General features: G+C 36.9%; 1 non-coding gene across 1 annotated transcript; it reads left to right on the forward strand.

The window, feature by feature from the left end:
- The first annotated feature begins 11,263 nt into the window (after positions 1-11,263).
- On the forward strand, positions 11,264-11,370 carry LOC113873986. Its single transcript, XR_003506050.1, has one exon. It is a non-coding gene; the product is annotated as a small nucleolar RNA R71 (small nucleolar RNA).
- The last annotated feature ends 1,032 nt before the right edge of the window (positions 11,371-12,402 follow it).

Consider the following 12,402-nt stretch of genomic DNA (forward strand, 5'->3'; position numbering starts at 1 on the left):
ATTAAGCACACATTGCAACAAAAACAGAGAAAGAAGAAGAAGAAGATGAAGAAGAATGCAGAGCAGCCATGGCCACGAGCTCCAATCCGATCCCTCTTCTTGGAGCTTCAAGCTTCGACCCCAGTCTTCTCTCCACTCTCTCTCAACGAGAATCTAACTAACAAAACAGAAAATGAGCAACCGATCCCGGTTTTCGCGCTTCAATCATGTATATATAGAAACCCCACTTCTGCGCGTTGTCACTTTTCTTCACAAGAGTAACCACGCAGAAGCTTTATGTAGTGCGCGTGTTCACTTTCAAGAGCAAGAGTAACCACGCGCAACTTGCAGAGTTGAAGGCTTCTCTGGAACATTCACTTTTGTTCATAATAGTGGCAACGCAGGAGGTCAAGGGCTGCGCGTGATCACTTTCGTGAGTAATAGTAACCACGCGCAAGCTGTCCTGATACAAGTGCCTCTGGAACGCTCACTTTCGCTGGCGAGAGTGACAACGCGCAGCTCCTCAGGGATAGAGTCTTCTCTGGAACGTTCACTTTCGCTGGCGAAAGTGATAACGCACACTGGCAACGCTCACTCTTGTAACTAAAAGTGATTACGCACAGGCTCCTCTTCTCATTTAGGCTCTGGAATGATCACTTTCACTAACAATAGTGATCACGCCCAGCCTACATCCCATAATTCTTGTATTTTGGAGTCCAACATTGCCGTTCTTCCTCTTCCTTTCCATTGATGATCCATTTCCATGACTTTTGCTCAGCTTATTCCTTCAAAACAAGATAAATTCCTTAAGAACTAAGCATAAATTCTACAAATGCGAAAATAACTACAAATTGAAATAAAACTTTCAATCATTATCTTTTTCTGAGTTTTTCTGCTTTCTTCATATATTTTTCTTATTAAATGAGCTAGAATTATGCTAAAATATCAGTAAAAATATGGATTCATCACCACCCCAAACTTGAATTTTTGCTTGTCCTCAAGCAAATCAAACTAAACCAAGGGTAAGTTCCTCCATTTTCAAATTCAAATAGCAAACTGCTTTTCTCAGATTTTTCTAATTTCTAATTCTGTGTTTTCTGCAAAATTTTCAATCAAGTTGTTTATCCAAATACTCATCATGATATTCCTACTGCATAATCATCATTAAGTAAGAATTGCTACCTAAGTTCATATATTTCATCAAAATTCATGTGAGTACAATTAATCAACATGATCACAGCTCACTTGGAAGTGTTTCTCTCATCACTCAACAGTGTTTAGGTGCTGTTTTCACTCTAAATCATCAATTTCACTACACTCTACCATATGCTTGCCCAATTTCTCCATCTCCTCTGCTTAGTACAATTAATCACACATCTAGAGGACTTTTTCAGGTTATAACAAGGCTAAGGTTAAGGTAGGTATCAAAGAAAATGGAAAACAATACATGCAGTTTCAAAAGATCAGAGGCATTTTGAGTGATTTGTTTTAAAACTAGCCTGGATCTACATTATTCCTCCTTAATTCTCTCACTTATGCAGCAAACAGAATTTTTCTTGCAGCAGAATTTTCATCTCTTTTCTTCTTTTCTTGCTTTCAGTCACTATCTTCTTTTCTGCAGCACTTCTTTTCTTTTGAAATCACATTTTTGTTCTTTTCACAGCTTTGCTGCAGCACTTTGCTGCACTTTCAGAATTTTTTTTTTTTTCATTTTGCTGCAGCACTTTTGTTCTTTCTTTCTGGCTTGTTGAACTCCAGCTTAGATAGCATGCTATTTCCCACCCCAAACTTAGAACATTGCTTGTCCTCAAGCAATTAAAATCTGGATGCCACCCCAAACTTAGTTTTAAAACTCATTCTTGATTAAACTCATTATGCCTTTGATCTTTTGAATGATAAAAATTGGTTTTTCAGGCAAGGCTTTATAATGAGGTAATTTCAAGAAAAGGGATATTAAGCTCAAAAGGGTGAACTAAGACATTCAATCATAAAGGAAGGCCTTTAGGCTGACTAGGTATAATCAAACATGGCCTCTATCATGTGGGTGAAAACTGTAGCATGCATATTCAATTAAGAACAAGGGCAAGTTCTAGAGAATACAGCCAAATATGATTAATCACACAAGAAAAGAATTAGACAGCTCAAATCTCACTAGGTATTATAAGTGATCATGTGGATTAATGAAAACACAATGCACTTTTCAGAAATTTATGCACCGAGTGGCAACTGCCTTAATTTTGAAAATACAAGTGTGATCTCATTTTGAGAATGGGAAAAACAACTTAAAAAGAAAATTACACAGAATTCACAAAATTGTCAATCATTTTTATTTGATTAACAGCCAGCAATTTATTATCTATTCTAGTATTTTGGTGTTTTTCAGGAATAATTCAGTGTAATTGTGAAGCTAACTCATGAATAAGAGGTAGAGAATGAAAGCCCCCCTTTCATGGCAGCTTGTGCAAGTGTCAGCTTCCAAGGTGTGTGAGTGTTGTGTGGTTGTGACATTTTCTGCACAAAACACCAAAAATTCCATCAATTATCAAGTGAAAAGGGATTGAATTCTGCAGAATTAATGTGTGTTCAAAACATAATTGTTCAAAATTAGCATGAAACCAAAATATACCAAGTGTGCAAATTACAAACCCAAATTCTAAAATGAAACCAAAAAGTTTGAAACTTAATTACAAAACCATCAAGAGAAAATTCGAATTAACAGAAAAGAAAACAAAAATCCTAAGCTAGTCATCTTGAGCATCCTCCTCATCAGAAATTTCATCTTCATCTTCTTCCTCATCCTCCTCATCTTCTTCTTCCTCCACCACTTCTTCAGTTGGCTGTGGAAAATGAGTCTTGTATATTGGCAAGTCTTTAAAAACTGATGAGCGTAGACATTGAGCATTCTTAGCCAAGTCTGGTGTGTGATAAAGTTCATCTTTGGTCATTCCCATCTTCTGACCAAGATTCATCAACACACATTCCACTAGCATAGTTCCTGCCTTCAAACTGTTGTAGAGCTCAGTTTGTCGTTCAGCCAATTGATTTTTCCTTTCAACCAAAAGATGTAGGATGTCCTTCATCTTCATTGGTTTCTCCTTTCTGAACTGGGTGGGGATAGGTGCAGCTGAAGTGCAGGAGGTGGTGGCATAGATTTCCTTTACCATTGAGACAGAGATAGGGGGAGCAGATCTGATTTTCTCTTGGTAGTCTCCAACTTCAACCCCTGCATCCTCACAAAGTAAAGTGATTAATGAGGGAAAGGCTAGTGAATCTCTTTTTGTTTTCAGAATATTTAAGATACATTCACTAATTACTTCCCCTGCATCAATGTACATATCATTAACAATAGCAAACAATAATTCAGCCCTCTTTACTGCCAGGGTTGAACTATGCTTGACTGGCATGAAAGAATTCAATAGAAAGGTACTCCAGACTTTAGCAAATGGTAGTAGGTTCTTGGTGGTGATGCACTTGGGTTTCTGGGCGAGGTTCAGCTGCCAAGTTGTGCATGGCCTTCCAATTCTGTTTAGGATTTCAATATAATCCTTGTCTTGACTATTCTTAAAGTCAGTGAAGTCCATCTGCCCAGGTTGTCTTTCAGTGTAAATTTCCAACACTCGATTGATGTTGGCAGCAGTGAAATCCACCCTCATACCCTTGACCATTGTGTGAAATTTGGGAATTTGGTCTCCCTTGAACCGCATTGTATTTGCATAAAACTCCTGTGTAATTTCTCTCCAACCATTATCAGCCAAGGAGCAGAAGTTGTCCCATCCCCTTTTCTGAATTTCTTCTGAGTACTCAGGGTAGTTTCCTTCAGCAATTTCAAAGGCTCTATCTGGGACAATCTTCCTCCCCAGAATATTTGCCTTGAAATAGTTTTCATGAGCAATGCTCCTGAATCTTGGATCATGATCAGTAGGGGTAGAGGTAGAAGGCGCATTTCTTCTGGTCGGCTGAGGTGGTGAAGAGGTTGCAGGTGTGGTTACACTTGGCTGAGGAGGGTCAGCAATTTCAATGGGTGAGGAAGGTGAGACACCATCAGTTCTTGCTCTTTTAGTGGTTGAATAATTCCTGGCTGTTCCAGCTTGCATATTCCTGATAGATCTCCTTCTTGGGGTGTTGCTGGCAGATCCAGCTTTGGTCTTCTTAGAAGGTCCAACTGGTGTATTCAAAGAAGTTCTGACCATTTTGAAGTGACTGCAAAAACAAGCAAGTAATTTGACAGTTTAAAATTTAAGACACAGAATTGTGACAATATACATCTCTTTACTAGATAATTTCAATCAATCCATGTGCAGAATTCCAACTTGCAGTATGTATCTATTTACAATCAGTTGCTGTCATGAGAATGTAATCATATCAACACACAAGCACTATTGCAAATTACTAAGCAATCACAGTCAAAATTGGTTAAACCTTTAAATTTGTAGTTTAGAGTGCACACTCTCAAAGCACATCAGGTTAACACAGAGATGCTATTATAGGTCATCAACATATTTTATTTTTTTTACATGCTCTCTTAACTTTTCAGATATACCAGAACTTAGGTACAAAATTAATCAAACCATATTCAGGGGATTTTAAACTGTCCTTCATAATTTGGTCCCTCAAAGTTCACAATTTCACCAAGAATGCAGAAAAAGAATCACAATTTTCAACCAAATTTCAACTACTAATGATTCCTAAAAGAAATTTTCTTCTGACAGTGAAATTCATCCAGAATATTGCCTATTGTTTCTTTGAATCACATACAATTAGGACAGTGCACTCATTCATTATCATCAAAGACTAAAGATCAGTTTAATGCAGGACTATCAGTATGGTATCTGTGCAATCATGCAGTGCAATATACAACAGTAACTCATTCCATACAACTCAGTTCAGACATCAACATTCAAATATTGCATGCAAGGAGTATTTTCGCTGATGGCAACTGGAATATTTCTATTTCTTTCAAAGTCATTTTCAGATTTTTTCGCATAATGCAGATGTGCATATGTTAACAGAGGAGATTGAATGAGTTTGAAACCCTATTCACAGTATTTAAAGTTACTTATATCAATTACGCTCAAGATATTTCCCCATTTGCCATTTTTGACATTTTTCCAGAGTTGCAGCAAAGAAAAACCCTAAATACAATTTCAGAGAATGCAGAGAGCGTACCTGGAGCTTCAAAAATGTGAATGACAATGAAAAAGAGGGAGAAATTGCTTGCTGGTTGCTTCACGAAAGATTGAAAGTCAGAGAAATTCAGAGGGAAATGGGATTTAGGTTTAAATGGATGTGAGTGTGGTTCCTTTATATGGAATTTGGGGTCACGCGTGTGCACGTGCCCACTTTTTAAGTGAGAAGTGAACGTTCCCTTGTGAATAAAATTCTGCGTTGTCACTCTTGTCGAACAGAGTGAGTGTTCCAGAGAACTTGAAAATTTTGAATGCAATGCGCGTTATCACTATTGCTGGGAAAAGTGATAACGCGCAAGCTTATTGCTTGAGCGTAGGTACTTTTATCAGTAAAAGGAGTAACGCGCTATGAAATATTCTATACTTACCTGCGCGTGATCACTCTTGACAAGGAAAGGAGGTGATCCAGAGAGTGTGTTTTTCTCATCTGCCTCTGCGTTATCACTCTCATAAGCGAGAGTGATTGTTCCAGAGAGCTGTGTTTCCCAATCAGTTTCTGCGTTATCACTCTCATCAGCGAGAGTGATTGTTCCAGAGAGCTGTGTTTCCCATTTGCCTCTGCGTTATCACTCTCATCAGCGAGAGTGATTGTTCCAGAGGGGAAATCTCAGAATTCCATCTCTGCTTGATTGCTTTCCTGCAAAAGAGTGATTCCTTTCATCAATCCAAGTTCTCCAAACTTTAATTGGCTCACTTAACAAATCATAATCATTCCAATACACACTCACCATATAAAATACCTATTTCCCTCATCATGTTCACCTTTAATTACATATGCAACATTCATCCAAGGCTGAATTCTGCAGAATTTCTACTTAACATATTCACAATGCAATTCTGACTTTTCCATAACACATTATAATATGAAGTCCAATTGCATTTATCAGATTTGCCACAAATGACAGATTTAGCATGCTTCAAAATTTATCTTTTGCATCAAAATTACAGAATATGATGAGTATGATGCAGAACTTTGTATTTTACAGAGAATTTGCAGAATTTGATAACTATTATTCAGACTGTACAAGAACTTTAAGCATTCTAATTAATTCCAATCTGCATTCTTGTTTCAGCCACCAGATTTATTCCAAACATCAAATTCAGCAAGGTAACCAAGATGAAAAGTGCAGACTTTTGACTTCTTATGAACACTGTTAATTCAAAATTAATGCAGAAAAGTTAATTTGGGTTAGAAATGTGAGTTGCCTCTCACAAAGCGCTTCTTTAATGTCATTAGCTTGACATTAGTTGTTCCTCACTCAAGAGGAACCAATTTCAAGCACACTTGAACTTTCTCAATCTGACCTCCATGATAGATTTTTAGTCTTTGTCCATTCACCTTGAACTCTCTCCCATCCTTTGGATCTGCTATTAGTACAGCACCATATGGAAATACTTCTTTCACCACAAAAGGTCCAGACCACTTAGATTTTAATTTCCCTGAAAACAATCTCAACCTTGAATTAAAAAGCAAAACAGACTGCCCAAGTTTTATATCTCTTTTTAGAATAAACTTATCATGCAGCTTTTTGGTCCTTTCCTTATACATTTTGGCATTTTCATATGCATTGAGTCTAAACTCGTCTAATTCATGCAGCTGTAACAATCTTTTATTTCCTGCACTCACTTGATCAAAATTCAACCATTTCACAGCCCAAAAAGCTTTATGTTCTAGTTCCACTGGTAAATGGCAGGCTTTTCCATATACTAATTGATAAGGAGACATGCCAATTGGTGTCTTGTAAGCTGTCCTGTATGCCCACAAAGCATCATCCACTTTCTTAGACCAGTCCTTCCTTGAACTACTAACTATTTTCTCCAAAATCTGTTTTATTTCTCTGTTAGAAACCTCCACTTGACCACTTGTTTGAGGGTGATAGGGTGTAGCTATTCTATGCTTTACTCCATACTTCTCTAGGACTGATTCTAGATATTTGTTGCAGAAATGGCTTCCTCCATCACTTATCAGAATTCTGGGTACTCCAAATCTTGAAAAAATATTCTTTTTGATAAATGCAATAACAGTCTTAGCATCATTGGTTCTGGTAGGAATTGCTTCCACCCATTTGGACACATAGTCCACTGCTACAAGCATGTACTCATTCGAGAATGAGGTAGGGAAAGGACCCATGAAGTCTATTCCCCACATGTCAAACAATTCTACTTCAAGTATATTTTGTAATGGCATCTCATGTTTTCTAGATATATTCCCCATTCTTTGGCATCTATCACACCTTTCCACATAGTTCTTAGCATCTTTGAACAAAGTTGGCTAGAAAAGACCAGATTGCAAAACTTTTGCTGTTGTTCTTGAACTTCCATGATGTCCTCCATATTCTGAACTGTGGCAATGCCACAAAACATCTTGCTGCTCTTCCTCTGGTATACACCTTCTCAGCAATCCATCTATTCCAATTTTGAACAGTAGTGGATCTTCCCAAACATAATATTTGCTATCATGGAAGAATTTTTTTCTCTGCTGCCAATTCATCCAATTTGGAACATGGTGTGTAGCTTTAAAGTTGGCTATATCAGCAAACCAGGGCTGTGATTCAATCTTGAATAGGCTTTCATCTGGAAATTCTTCTTTAATTTGTTCCACTCCAAATGGTATGACTTCAAGTGGTAATCTTGACAAGTGGTCAGCAACACTGTTTTCTTTCCCTTTTTTGTCTTTGATCTCTAGCTCAAATTCTTGGAGGAGTAGAATCCATCTTAATAATCTGGGCTTTGCATCCTGTTTTGTCAAAAGATATTTAAGAGCAGCATGATCAGTGTATACAATCACTTTTGAACCCATTAAATATGATCTGAACTTATCAAAAGCATGTACAACAGCTAAAAGTTCTTTTTCTGTTGTTGTGTAATTCACTTGTGCAGGATTTAACACTTTGCTTGAATAATAGATAGCATGTAATTTCCTATCTTTCCTCTGTCCTAAAACAGCACCCACTGCACTATCACTTGCATCACACATGAGTTCAAAAGGTAATTTCCAATCTGGTTTTGCAAGAATAGGTGCAGAAATCAGTTTCTCTTTTAAAACAGAAAATGCATGCAAATAATTATCATCAAATATGAAATCTGCATCTTTTACAAGTAAATTACTCAAGGGTTTAGCAATCTTGGAAAAATCTTTTATGAATCTTCTATAAAAACCAGCATGTCCTAGAAAACTTCTAACTTCCTTAACATTGACAGGTGGAGGCAATTTACTAATGACTTCTATTTTAGCTTGGTCCACCTCCATTCCTTTCTCTGAAATTTTATGACCAAGGACAATGCCTTCTTGTACCATGAAATGGCACTTCTCCCAATTTAACACAAGGTTAGTATCTTGACATCTCTGCAAAACAGTTGATAGATTAGCTAAACAATCATCAAAAGAATCACCAAAAACAGAGAAATCGTCCATGAACACTTCTATGATGTTTTCTACCATATCAGAAAAAATAGAAAGCATACATCTTTGGAAAGTGGCAGGGGCATTACACAAACCAAATGGCATTCTCCTATATGCAAAGACTCCAAATGGACATGTAAATGCAGTTTTCTCTTGATCTAAAGGATCTACAGCTATTTGATTATATCCTGAATACCCATCAAGAAAACAATAAAATGAATGTCCAGCAAGTCTTTCTAACATTTGATCTGCAAATGGTAGTGGAAAATGGTCTTTTCTGGTTGCATCATTTAATTTTCTATAGTCTATGCACATTCTCCATCCAGTCACAGTTCTAGTAGGGACAAGTTCATTCTTTTCATTAGGTACCACTGTCATACCACCTTTCTTTGGAACAACTTGGACTGGACTTACCCAATTGCTGTCAGAAATTGGGTATATTATTCCTGCATCTAACAGCTTTATGACCTCTTTTTTAACTACCTCTTTCATGGCTGGGTTTAACCTCCTTTGTGGCTGCACAACAGGTTTGAAATTCTCTTCAAATAAAATTCTGTGCTTACAAAATGAAGGATTTATACCTTTTAGGTCTGCAATACTCCAGCCAATTGCAGATTTGTGTTCTCTCAAAATTCTGAGCAATTTTTCCTCTTGTTCTTCCTTAAGTTCATTGTTGATGATGACTGGATTTTCATGATTCTCATCCAGAAATGCATACCGCAAGTGTGAAGGGAGTTGTTTCAGTTCTAGCCTTTGCTTTTCTTCTTCTTTAGCATCCTTTTTCAGCTCTTCTTTCACTATATTTTCTGCAGGTTTTTGAATTGGCAGAGCTTCTAGTTGCTGCTGCACTTCCATAATATCTTCTTCATTCAGAGTTTCAGATTTGTCATTCCCTGCAGATATTATCTCTTCTAACACAGCAATTTCATCAAAATCTTTCATATGGTGTTGTGTAATGAAAGTATCCAGTATATCTATCTTCATACATGTATTATCTTTAACTGGATATTTTAAAGCTTCAAACACATTAAATATTACCTTCTCATCTTGAACTCGAAGCATAAGTTTACCTTTCTGCACATCTATTAAAGCTCTTCCAGTTGCAAGAAATGGCCTCCCTAGGATCAAAGGAATGTTAGAATCCACCTCCATGTCCAGAATTACAAAATCTGCAGGAAAAATGAACTTATCAACTTTAACTAATAAATCTTCAACAACTCCATATGGATAAGTGTATGATCTATCAGCTAGCTGCAGTGTAATGTTGGTGGGCTTCACTTCCTCTATTCCAAGTTTCTGCAGAACAGCTAATGGCATCAGATTTATGCTTGCTCCCAAGTCACACAATGCTCTTCCCACAGTGCAGTTTCCTATTTCACAAGGAATGCTAAATGATCCAGGATCTTTCAACTTTTGAGGAAGCTTTCTTTTGAGAATGGCACTGCACTCCTCTGTCAAAGGTACTGTTTTGTCATGCTCTAGCTTCCTTTTTCTAGAAAGTAGTTCTTTCATGAACTTTGCATATGAAGGCATTTGCTCCAAAGCTTCTGCAAAAGGAATGTTAATTTGTAATTTCTTAAAGACATTCATAAACCTTTCAAATTGTTCCTCTTGTTTAGGATTTTGGACTCTTTGAGGATAGGGTAGCCTCTTGTATTTTTCTGGGTCTATTGGCTTACAAGCTTCCTCAAAGAGTTGCTTTTTGGTTTTCCTTTCAGAATTCATGGGAACTTTTTCTTTTTCTTCTGAATGGTCTTTCTTCAATAGCTTAAAATTTCCTTGTTGTAGATCTTGTTCAATATTTCTTTCTACTACATCATTCACTTTCTTTTCTGCTGGTTTAGGGCTTGCAACTACAGCTCCACTCCTTGTAGTTATGGCTTGACATTGCTCTTTAGGATTGATTACTGTATTGCTTGGAAATCTTCCTTCATCCCTGCTGGATAATTGTTCAGCTAATTGTCCAATCTGTGTCTCTAGTTTCTTCATGGAAGCTTCCTGGTTTTTGAAGCTTGTTTGAGTCACCTTCATGAATTGCAGCATAGTCTCTTCCATCTCAGTCAACCTCTCATTCATAGGTCTGGAAAATTTCTGATTTCCTTGAGGTTGAGTGGATGAATTCCTCTGAAAATAAGGCTGTTGTGTTGCTGGACCTGCATTAGAAAAAGACAAATTTGAGTTAGAATTCTTTGCAGTAGAATATTGATTATTCCAATTAGAATACTGCTGAGTTCTATTATTCGAAAATTGAAATCCAGGGGGATATGATGGCTGTTGTCTCTGAAAATTATTCATATAATTCACTTGCTCTTGTGGTTCACTTGTGGATGCCTCACATGCACCATTTGCATGGTTTCCTCCACAAAAATCACAACTTAGCTGACTGGTAGGCATACTCCCTGTTTGCAGATTGTTGATTTGTTGTGTTAAGGCAGCTAATTGTTCTGAAAACATTTGATTTTGTAGCTGATTTTGTGCAAGAAAAGTTTCCAAAACTTTAGCTTCATGACCAAAGTTTCTTCCTTGATTCCTTGAGTTTGAATTCTGATACATTGAAGATGCCATCATGTCAATAATCCTTTGAGCTTCTTCCAAGGACTTTGTATTTAATGAACCTCCAGCAGCAGCATCAACCATTGTTCTTGTTACTGCATTCATCCCATTATAAAAAGTCTCTAATTGCATCCAATCTGGAATACAATGATGTGGACACCTTCTTAGCAATTCTTTGTATCTTTCCCAAGCTTCATACAATGATTCTCCATCTTGTTGAACAAAGGATGTAATTTCTCCTCTCAGCTTAGCAGCTTTGGATGGAGGGAAGTACTTGGTTAAAAACTTATTCATAAGTTCTGTCCAGGTTGTGATGCTTCCTTGTGGTTGAGCTTGTAACTAGCATTTTGCTTTATCTCTCAAGGAGAAAGGAAATAGTCTCAGTCTGATGGCTTCTTCACTAACCCCATTTATTCTTATGGTGTCACATAGCTGTAGAAAATTTGAAATATGTAAGTTAGGATCATCAGAATTTCCACCAGAAAACTGATCTTGTTGGACTAAGTGTAATAAAGCAGGCTTAATCTCAAAATGGTTGGCTTGAATAGTTGGCCTGATTATAGAAGAGTTAAAACCTTGCATGTTAGGAATTGCATAGTCTCCTAATGTTCTAATTCTATTTTGTTCTGCCATCTCTATTTCTGAATTTAGTTGTCTCAAAGATGTAGGTGTTCTTTTCACTCTAGGATTACTCTGAGATTCTGGAGAATGGACAGCTTCTAACTCACTATCACTCCCTATGGCTTTTTCTGCTCTAGACTCTTTTCTCAATCTTCTAAAGGTTATGTCTATGTCAGGATCAAAGACTAGAGTTGATTTATTTTTGTTTTTGCCACGCATATACAATTCAAAATGAAGCAAAAGTAAACTACAAGTTAGTATTCAGAACTGCACCACGAAAATTATGCAGTAAATATCAGTAAAAGTAATTGAAACACAAGTTTAAAAGTTGCAGAATTATGCAGAATGGACAAAATGTCTAACTACAGATTACTACTACAAAAATTCAGAGAACAAAATACTCAATCTAGCTATTCTTATGTTACTAATGATATTGAAACTCTAATTTCCCCGGCAACGGCGCCAAAAAATTGTTGTTCGCAATCTAACACTAGCAAGTGCACTAGGATTGTAGCAAGTAATGAGTAAATTTAAGATCAGAATATCGTCTCCACAGGGAATTTAGGTTTCAAGTACCACTTCACAGAATTATAACCATTTGAGCCATACGAATTTTTGAAGGAGGTTTGTAACATATAACAGCAATAAACCAAAGCAATT

Source organism: Abrus precatorius, unplaced genomic scaffold (genome assembly GCF_003935025.1).
Source record: "Abrus precatorius isolate BTA unplaced genomic scaffold, Abrus_2018 Scaffold7, whole genome shotgun sequence".
NCBI classification, from domain to species: domain Eukaryota; kingdom Viridiplantae; phylum Streptophyta; class Magnoliopsida; order Fabales; family Fabaceae; genus Abrus; species Abrus precatorius.